Source organism: Amblyomma mixtum, chromosome 4 (genome assembly GCF_055824585.1).
Source record: "Amblyomma mixtum isolate Tamu chromosome 4, ASM5582458v1, whole genome shotgun sequence".
Taxonomy (NCBI): Eukaryota; Metazoa; Arthropoda; class Arachnida; order Ixodida; family Ixodidae; genus Amblyomma; species Amblyomma mixtum.
Window position 1 is genome coordinate 20,171,407 of NC_143015.1, and position 9,114 is coordinate 20,180,520.

Sequence of the window (9,114 nt, forward strand, 5' to 3'; positions counted from 1 at the left end):
ACTTCCAGCACCTCGCTACCAAGTGCGAACTGCTTTTCCTTTGCTAGGTTGTTGAACATTACTTTGGTTTTCTGCATGTTAATTTTTAGCCCCGCCGTTCTGCTCTGCCTAACTCATTGATTATTCTTTGTAGTCCTTGTCCTGAGTGGCTTAGCAAAGCAATGTCATCAGCGAATCGCAAATTACTCAGGTATTCTCCATTAACTCTTATCCCATCCCTATTGGAAAAAAGGCAATGATGTAAATATTGGAAACCAACACTGGAAACCTTGGTGGATTATGGTAATGGAAAATATGTTGGAATGACTGGGCATGTTGGAATGACTGGGCATGTTGGAATGACTGGGCACGTTGGAATGACTGGGCATGTTGGAATGATTGGGCATGTTGGAATGATTGGGAGATGTTGGGGCAGGGGCCATGTGGCAATGTTATGTCTGTCGCAATGAGACAGCAAATTTCAAAATAGATGAAGCTCCTACAGCCAGTTTTATTTTGTGTTCATGCTCCTCTTGCTCTTCTTTAGCCACTTGTCAATGCAGCTGGGCCCCATGAAACAGCCTTGTTGATGTACCACCGGTGCATGAGGGCTTGGGAAAACTGGGCGATGAACTCTGCAGAAAAGATTGAAATGAAAGAATTAGGATCCACAAGTTTTTATTCTTGCCATTATTAGAGTGCTAAAAAAGTAAACTCCGTATTGTGGCCACAGGAATAAAGTGAGCCTAAATCAAGAACCACTGAAGCTATTCGCACTCAAAAAGAAAAATAATTTGAGGTTCTTATTCAATATATCATATGCTCGTCATTAAGTACCATCATCAGCAGCATAACTAGCACCACTGCAAGACAAAGGCCTCTCCTATATCCCTAAACATAAGCCTGACGTGTGCCATAATGACCAAAATAAAAAAGCCATCGTTTTTTGTCCTCTGAAGGCTTTTAGTGGGGTATTAATAAGAGGGACAATATAAAGGTAACATCAGAAGGGTGACTGCAGTAGCACAGCTGAGATGTCGCAGACGATACACTAAGAAAAGAGGCATACAATCCATTGATACATCAGTTGCAAAAAATAAAAACAGCAGCAAACAAAAGGTAAAACAAACCAGTGTCAATGCTCCAAGCGATATCACTTATTTTCATAATTTTGAGGGACCACATGCAATGAAAATGTGGTGAGGTAGCCAATTTATTCTTCAATGGGAACAGGAAAAATTTCTTGATTTAGTTGTGATGGCATCCTGGTCTGAAGCGGGGCAGCAACATTTAACATTAAGTTGTGGAAAAGTATTGTAGAGTATATGGAACACACCTAAACGAGCGATTTCCCCTTTTATGCAGTGATGTCTGGTGGTCAAATGAGATGACTGATTACACATATGCTGTACCAAGTGTCGCTGTTGGATTAAAGGGAGTTGGTGGCGTAGCATCAAACAGTTTGATGCAAAATTGAAAGAGCTAGGGAATACTTCAGTTTGGAATCAATAAAAGTTTTATGCATAAACTGCGCAGCACGGCAAGAGCACACAGATCATGACATCTCCTGATAAACCTGAGTGCCCTTGTGGTGCCAGCAGCATGTACCGTGACATGCTCCAAGTATGTGGGGCTGCATCTGGTTAAGGTTTCTCCATACCATTAACCCTAGAGGTGGGAAAGGAGGTGAATACGTTGTGACAAAACAATGCAGACAAGACAAGGACAACGAAGGAATAAATATGATGGCATGAGTGCTGACTATCGCCATTGTGTATTGGAAACCACGTCAAAATATATGCACTGTGGCCTAAAAAAAACAACGAACAAAGGGCACCTTGTGTCAACCACATTGCATGAGTGTAAAACAAAACAAAAACTGACAAAGAAGCATTTAAGAGCATGAACTCTTCCTTAGGAAGCGATAAAGAAGGTGTGCTAACACAGTGATTGCGGTTTTTTTTAAATTTCAGCGGCCTCGATTACCTCACGCACAAACTTTTCTGTGTCTGTCAGGCAAAATGCAGAACATGAATTCCGGTTCACAGCATTTAGGATCTGGCAAACAATTGCAATTGCGACAGTGAATCATCAAAGTTCTCCCGCAAGCTTTGTTCACATCGTCGTGGTGGTCTTTTAAACCTCTCAGTGACACACTTGCCTGTTTTCCCAATGTAAACATAGCCGCATTTCAAGGCGTTCGAACACACTATGTCTTCTGTGCAGTGCACGAAGAGACTCTGATGGATAATCTCGGTTGACTACAGGTACTGAAACTTCATAGGGTTAGAAAAACAATATCAACGCCAACTCGACTGCCTATTTAACCGGTGCGATGAATTGTGGATGTAGGGAACAGGTACGTACAAACTTCCTTTTGGGAGTTACAGTCTCGACGGGGGCACAAAAGGAATGTTTCAACTTCTGCTTAAAGCAATCGGCTAAAGACACTGACAAAGGTTGTGAATATCCAGTAAAGGACAAACGGCATATGAGCTGGGCAAAACTGGATGCCATGGCAATCAAACAGGATTTCAATAAGGAATTTTTGAAGCAAAGGTTAGTGACACCTCTTGAGCAGCTTAGACTGAACCGAAGAAAATGGAAAAAGTAGCTTGTTTTCCCTTGGCTCGTAAGCCCAACAAGTGTAGCCACCCAAGATTGAGATCCAATAAATGTGATGACATATCCTCTATAATTTCATTGGTGATTCAAAGTGGACTGAGGCTTTGACTGAACTCCTCTCTCACCTTCGACAATGCTTCGTCAGGATTGGAGATCCTGCAATAAGCCACGTAACAGCGGCGCTAATAGTTTTTTTTTGCAAAAACAAGCTATTCTGAAATGTAATAAAGGTGGACTGAAGGTATGAGCTTAAAAGTGCGACAAAATTATTCACCAAAACGCCTGAGACGTTTGGAATGCCACTGCTCCATTTCGGTTAATGAACTCTTCAACACATTATTGATCCTGATTGAGGGATGGCGTAATATAAATCCTTGATGTCAACATAGCACCCCATGAAACTGGTGCGAGAGTTATTGTGTAGAAACTGCGTTACTTTCTCTGCAGATCTTACACGAGAGGAGTCATCAATGCTCAGCAACTTAATTTTATGTCGCAAAGAGAAGGCGATTTGTTTCTGACAGGTTCCATTCTCTTAAACTACAACCCTCAAGGAGCAGTCACCTTTATGGGTCTTTGCGGTAAAGAAGATAGCTGGACAATTTTTCTTACTGAAGTTGATGGCATTAGCCTGATGGTTAAACTCTAGATTGTTAATGTTTCTTGGCACTGGGCTTTGCTTTTAACAAATCAGATAGTAAGTGGCACTCAAATTCAGAATACGCTGCATCTCTGGCCTTGGACTGAAAGGCGCCTTTCGATACGACCACAAAACCACCGTTTATCAGCAGTTGAAAGCAAGAGGACCCACCCTCTTAAATACGACACAGTTCGGCCTGTGGGCAAGTTCCTAAAGAGGGTTCAAACCGTGACACTGCATCAAAACATCCCGAAACACACCTGTCACACTCAGGTCTGGGCGTGGAAAAGGCAACTCGTCAAACCATGGCAAGCATCTCCACAATAGTTCTCTTCGGAGGAACGGAAAATTTTGGTCCATAAGCACTTCAAGGACCAGACGAGGCAGCGACTCAAAGCTGAAGGTGTGCACCTTGTTGTCAAACTCTTGTGCCTGAAAACAAGCCAGGGAGTGGCTGGTTGACAGTGTAACGCACCGTTGACCAGGTGAAAGCCATCTGGAATGCCACTTTGCAGCCACTTTGCGCTCACTAGCCCGGAGCAGAGAAGCCAAGGCACGAGTGTCTGAAAACAAGGTGCACAATGTCGACACTGAGTTGCTGCCTCGTCTGCTGCTTGAAGCATATACGGGCCAAAATTTGCCATTGTTCCTTCGAAGAGGACTATTCTGGAGCTGTTTGCCATACTTTGACGTCTTGCCTTCCTGTGCCTGGACCTGAGCGTGACAGGTGTGTTTCAGGGGGCGTTGGTTGATGGGGTGTCGTGGTTTGAACCATGCCAGGAACTTGCCCGCAGGCTGAACTGTAACGGGTTTAAGACGGTGGGCCCTATCGCATTCAACTGCTGATAAAGAAGGTGGTTTTGTGGTCATGTCTAAAGGCGTCTTTCTGTCCAAGGCAACGGAGGCAGTTAATTCTGAGTTCAAGTGTCACACAGCAGCTGATTTGTTAATAGCAATGTCCAGAGCCAAGAAACTATGTAATAATCTAAAGTTGAACCATCTGGCTAATGTATCAACTTCAGCAAGAAACTAGCAGAGGTGCCAATGAGAGGTCAAAAGACCACCGTTACGATGGGAACAAAGCTAGCAGGGGGAATCTGATGTTTCACTGTCGCGACTGCGATCGTTTGCCACATCCTCATTGCTGTGAGGCGTAATTTCTTCTGCTGCATTGTGCTAGACAGACACAGAAAAGTTTGTGCATGAGATGATCGAGGCCACTGAAATTGTAGAAAAAACGCAATCAATGTGTTAACACACCTTCTTTATCGCTCCCTAAGAAAGAGTTCATGCTCTTAAATGCTTCATATTCAACTTTCGTTTTGTTTCTGACAGATCCAAAGTGAATGTTACAAGGCGCCCTTTCTTCATTCTTTTTTTAGGCCACAATGTATATATTTTGATGTGCTTTCCAATAAACCTTCTTGAAAGTCAGCACTCGCACCGTCGCATTCCTTCCTCATCTTTCTCTTCTTTGCGCTGTTTTGACACGATGAATTACAAACAAGCCCATTCATCCGTCTTGCAAAAATCAATACAGTCAGAGTAGCTGAGATAGTTGGGGCATCCTTCTGAATAATGCAGTCATAAAGACAAGGTTGGGACATAAAGACAAAGACTGTTATTGAATGGCTAATATTAATGTACTTTAGTAATGTGCTTGGTTTGGTTTATGGGGGTTTAACATCCCAAAGTGACTCAGGATGAGGGACGCCTTATGATTTTGCATATTGATGTGCTGGGCTTCATAAGACAAGAAGTACAATAGTTTTTTAAAGCCAGCCGTAGAACAGAAAGCAATGAATCTACACTAATATCAAAGAATGAAGGCTCAAGTATGAGAGTGTAGCTAAAAGGTTATAATGACAAACATGAAAAGCTTTGGAGAAATTCAAGTTGATGACACTTGCCTAAAATAAAGAATCTAAATTTGGGTGAAAATCTGTTGTGAATTCAAAAAGTTGGATTGCACATGAGTAAAGAGAATGGGAGCCGTGATGACTGGTATAGAAATATTAGTTTGAATTATGGTGGCAAGTAATATGCGGACTCATTTCGTGCTCTAACAGTTCATGCAAAATGCACATCAATAAAATAGGAAAACAGTTTGGGGATCAGAACGGTTTCCAGCCTTAATTATTGACAGGTCAGCTTCAGGTTGTCAGGGATAGAACCAAGAGGTTTGGATTGGCTAACAATTATTGGTAAAATCTGTCTTCAGATATCCTCAGTAGTTTAAAGTATGTCAGAAGGCTTCTCACACAGCCCTCAGGTACTCGAAAGCTTGTGCTCATCAATGACTTTCGAGACATGATGAGAAGCAATGGTTAATGCAGTGAAATGGGTAACAAATAACTGATTTTTCTCAAGAAAGTGCCCATGGAATATGCTGTCACACAAATTCCCAAGGATCCTTCAATTAAGCCCAAAATGACAGTTTATGGGTAGCCACTTTGTTATAACCATCACATACAAAAAAAGAGACACCAGAAGCCCTCCTTATTCACTGAAAACAAGGGAGAATTATGAGACATCATTCCGGCACACAAAATCACACGGATGAAGAGAGTAGACTCCATGGACATCATATTTCAGCTGAGGTTTATTCCACAACACAGGCTTTTTATGTGCAAAGGGGTACTAGTGATCCCTGGGGCTCAAAAGTATTTCTGCCACCAGATAACAATTATTCAGGACGGCAAAAACCAAACACAAAAAACATAGGGGTAAAGGTATCTTGCCACTCACATTCAACCCATCGGCACGCCTATGCATCACCTACCTGGCTGACCCAACAAACATATTTGCCTCCAGATAATCTATTTCTTTTTCTGGAGCGCTGCAGATGGGCTGCTGACGTAATTCTCTTTTTCAGCAGAGATACAAAAGGCTTAAAAAATTTCCCAGCCCTTTCAAGTGCTAAACTTGCACAAGGCATGTGTTTCTTTCAAAAACGCCTTGCATGCTCGCTTGTGCGAGCAAAGGCGAATGTGCTCAGCTAAATGACCTCTGCCACTTAATGAATCAGCTGTCCTGCAATGTTCAAGCAAGCGTTCATTGATGCAAGCCTCGTCTGTTTAATGTAATGTTTGCCACAGGCAAGATGATGCTGTACACCATGTCAACCTCATGTTTAACGAGGGGTTTGGTGTGCTTAGTTTTGTAGGCAGGCTTTTTCGTAACGTCATTTATCAGGTGGCACATGCATCCCAGCTTTCCCAAGCTGAAAATACGACATGTACATCGTGTTTGTCACTGGCCTTCTTGAGGCGGTGTGACACCTGATGGCAATAGGGCACAATGACAGGTCACTGTTGCGAATGTGCGTTGTCTTCCGGCTTGCACTGCCCAGCACACTTCATCTCTCGAACCTGGCTTTCTACCACTAAGGCTACAATTTCTCCTGTGAAAACTGCCTGCTCCAGTCTCCTTACTTGCGCATTGATGCTGTCACAGAGTCGTGAGAGCGTCAATGCCGAAGTAAGGCGACTGGAGCAGGCAGGCAGAAAAAGAAATAGATTATCGCAATGCAAATGTGTGTTGGGTCAGCCAGGTAGGCAATGTTTAGTCACGCCAATGCATTCAACATGAGTGACAAGCTAACCTTACGCCTATGTTTTTGTTTTTGCAACCTTGAATAATTGTTACCTGGTCGAGGAAACACTTTTCAGCCACAGGGGTCACTAGTACCACTTTGCATGTAAAAAGCTCATGTTGTGGAATCAACCTCAGTTGAAGTCTGGGGTCTATGAAGTCTACCTCTTCGTTCATGTGTTTTTGTACACTGGAATGATGTCTCATAATTCTACCCAGAACCAATTAGCTCAGCTCTCCATGCTTAGCAAAAACAAGGCAGCAGTAATGAAACCAGTTCTCATGTGTGCACTTTTTCTTTTACATCTGTGACCTGCGATGAGTGGCATAAAAACACCTATTTAAGTTAACACACATGCATCATAATGTTAATATTCGTAGTCAAATAGTATCACATAATGCAGCCAAAAACATGCAGACATTTCGCACTTCATGCATAGAATGCAACGGTTAAAATACGAGCAATATTGAATGTAAAATTTCAAATGGCCTGCAACCGGCCCATTCTGACAGCCAACTAATATTACTCATATAAACATGTAAACATATCAGGCCAGAGCTATCCAAACTGGTCCAAGCAGTAGCATTAAGGAAAAGAGCAATGAAAGTAAGAGAAGATTTCATGGCAACCAAAAAAACAAAGCACAATGCAGTAACAACTTACAACACAGCTTTTGACTTCATCTGGTGGCCACAAAATCCATGCCATTGACTCGGACTGGAAGACAGATGTGCCTCCTGCGGATACCAATTTCCCATTATCACTATGACAGGAGTACAAAAACAAGCATGCGAACTCGGTCCAACAGTGAATATCACATGAATGTAAAAAGATCAGGAAGAATATACTTGCCCAAGTATACGCCTCAATACAAAGGAAAACTACCCTGTTTAAAATGCATCAGTTCCCCTAGCACTAGTAAAGGAATCTTGCTATGAGCAAAACAAATCTGCGTTCGAAAGCGTCGATAAACATCGTAATAACTGAGACAATTATTGCGTCACTTGTTTTCCTCAGAAACCAATTTTCAAACAGCAGAGTGATCGAAATGCAAGATCCTATACTCTGGGTAGCCAGAAACGCTATCGGCATCGTAAAAAAAAATATCTTCACATACTGATCTAAAAATTAGATCCTCACGGCCGGAAATTAACTTTCGTTGGTAACTGCAACATGAGACAGTGCTTTCTTTATAGTGGGGTTTGAATTCAGATGCGGAAAATGGGCACTGATCGTATAGGAGGGTTCCGGATTAATTTAGACCACCTAGGATATCTTAACGTGAGCTGACATCGCACAGCACAGGGGCATTCTTTTTTTCATTTCACCTAAATCGAAATGCGGCTACTGCCATCAGGATCGACCCCACGACCTAAGGTTCAACAGTCTAGGGCCAAGCAAAAACCGCGGCGAATAAAAAGTGTTTCAATCCCCCTCAAAGTGCTAACGCTATCTTGAAAGACAATCATACATTTTACGCACAGCCAAAGTGCCGGTCCTTGAAACGTGCGCGGTGGTGTGAACAAGCATGGGCAGAAACGCGTAGAACGAGGCATATACGAGGACAAATCTGTGCTCAACAAGAAACAAAACGCGCAAACATGCGCATACCAAAATCATGCAAAGCTAGCGCACGCACGGTCGCATCCCCTTTGCCAAAACAAGTACCGACAGCGGCAATTCTTGGCAGAGCAACTCACCGCGGCGACAACAAAAGCGCCTCAAAAACGCTTTTTATAGCATTGAACACGAATACTGCAGCAGTACGACAGGTCACCGTTCCAGCATTATATGCTTCGGATAATGCACGAGTACTGCTTACCTTTTCAGATGATTGCGTAGTCGTGCAGAACGCTGTTTGCCTTCGTGTCACGGGCACTACACTAACCAGTGAGAGTTCAGCACGAGTGCTACGTAGCCGGCACTCTCTACCACGCAGTCACACAGAAGAAAATATTCCAGGCCTTATTTGGAACATTTCCACCGCGACACTGCCCGCGCGTCTTTGTGCCTGGACACCCATCCTGGACTACACAAAGAAGCGCACAGACTGAAAAGTTAGAGAGACCAGAAAAATGACACTTTGCCTCGAATAGGCTACGTAGACAGCACTGCGCGATTGTGCACCCTTGTGCAAGAAGAAACACACGCAAACCACAACACAGTTCACGACGGCTCACAATCCAAGTAGCGAATTGTAGCAAGCGCCGAAGCGCGACGCACGCGACGCAGCACCCGAACCGCCCTGAGGGTTACACAGAAAAACAGCTACCGG

At 43.3% G+C, this 9,114-nt stretch overlaps 1 long non-coding RNA gene across 1 annotated transcript; it reads right to left on the bottom strand.

Moving 5' to 3' along the window:
* Window positions 1-480: 480 nt before the first annotated feature.
* On the bottom strand, window positions 481-8,766 carry LOC149345824 (uncharacterized). The gene is made up of 3 exons (XR_016292037.1): window positions 8,662-8,766; window positions 7,503-7,576; window positions 481-614 (listed from the first exon to the last, which is right to left on the bottom strand). It is a non-coding gene; the product is annotated as an uncharacterized LOC149345824 (long non-coding RNA).
* Window positions 8,767-9,114: the final 348 nt, after the last annotated feature.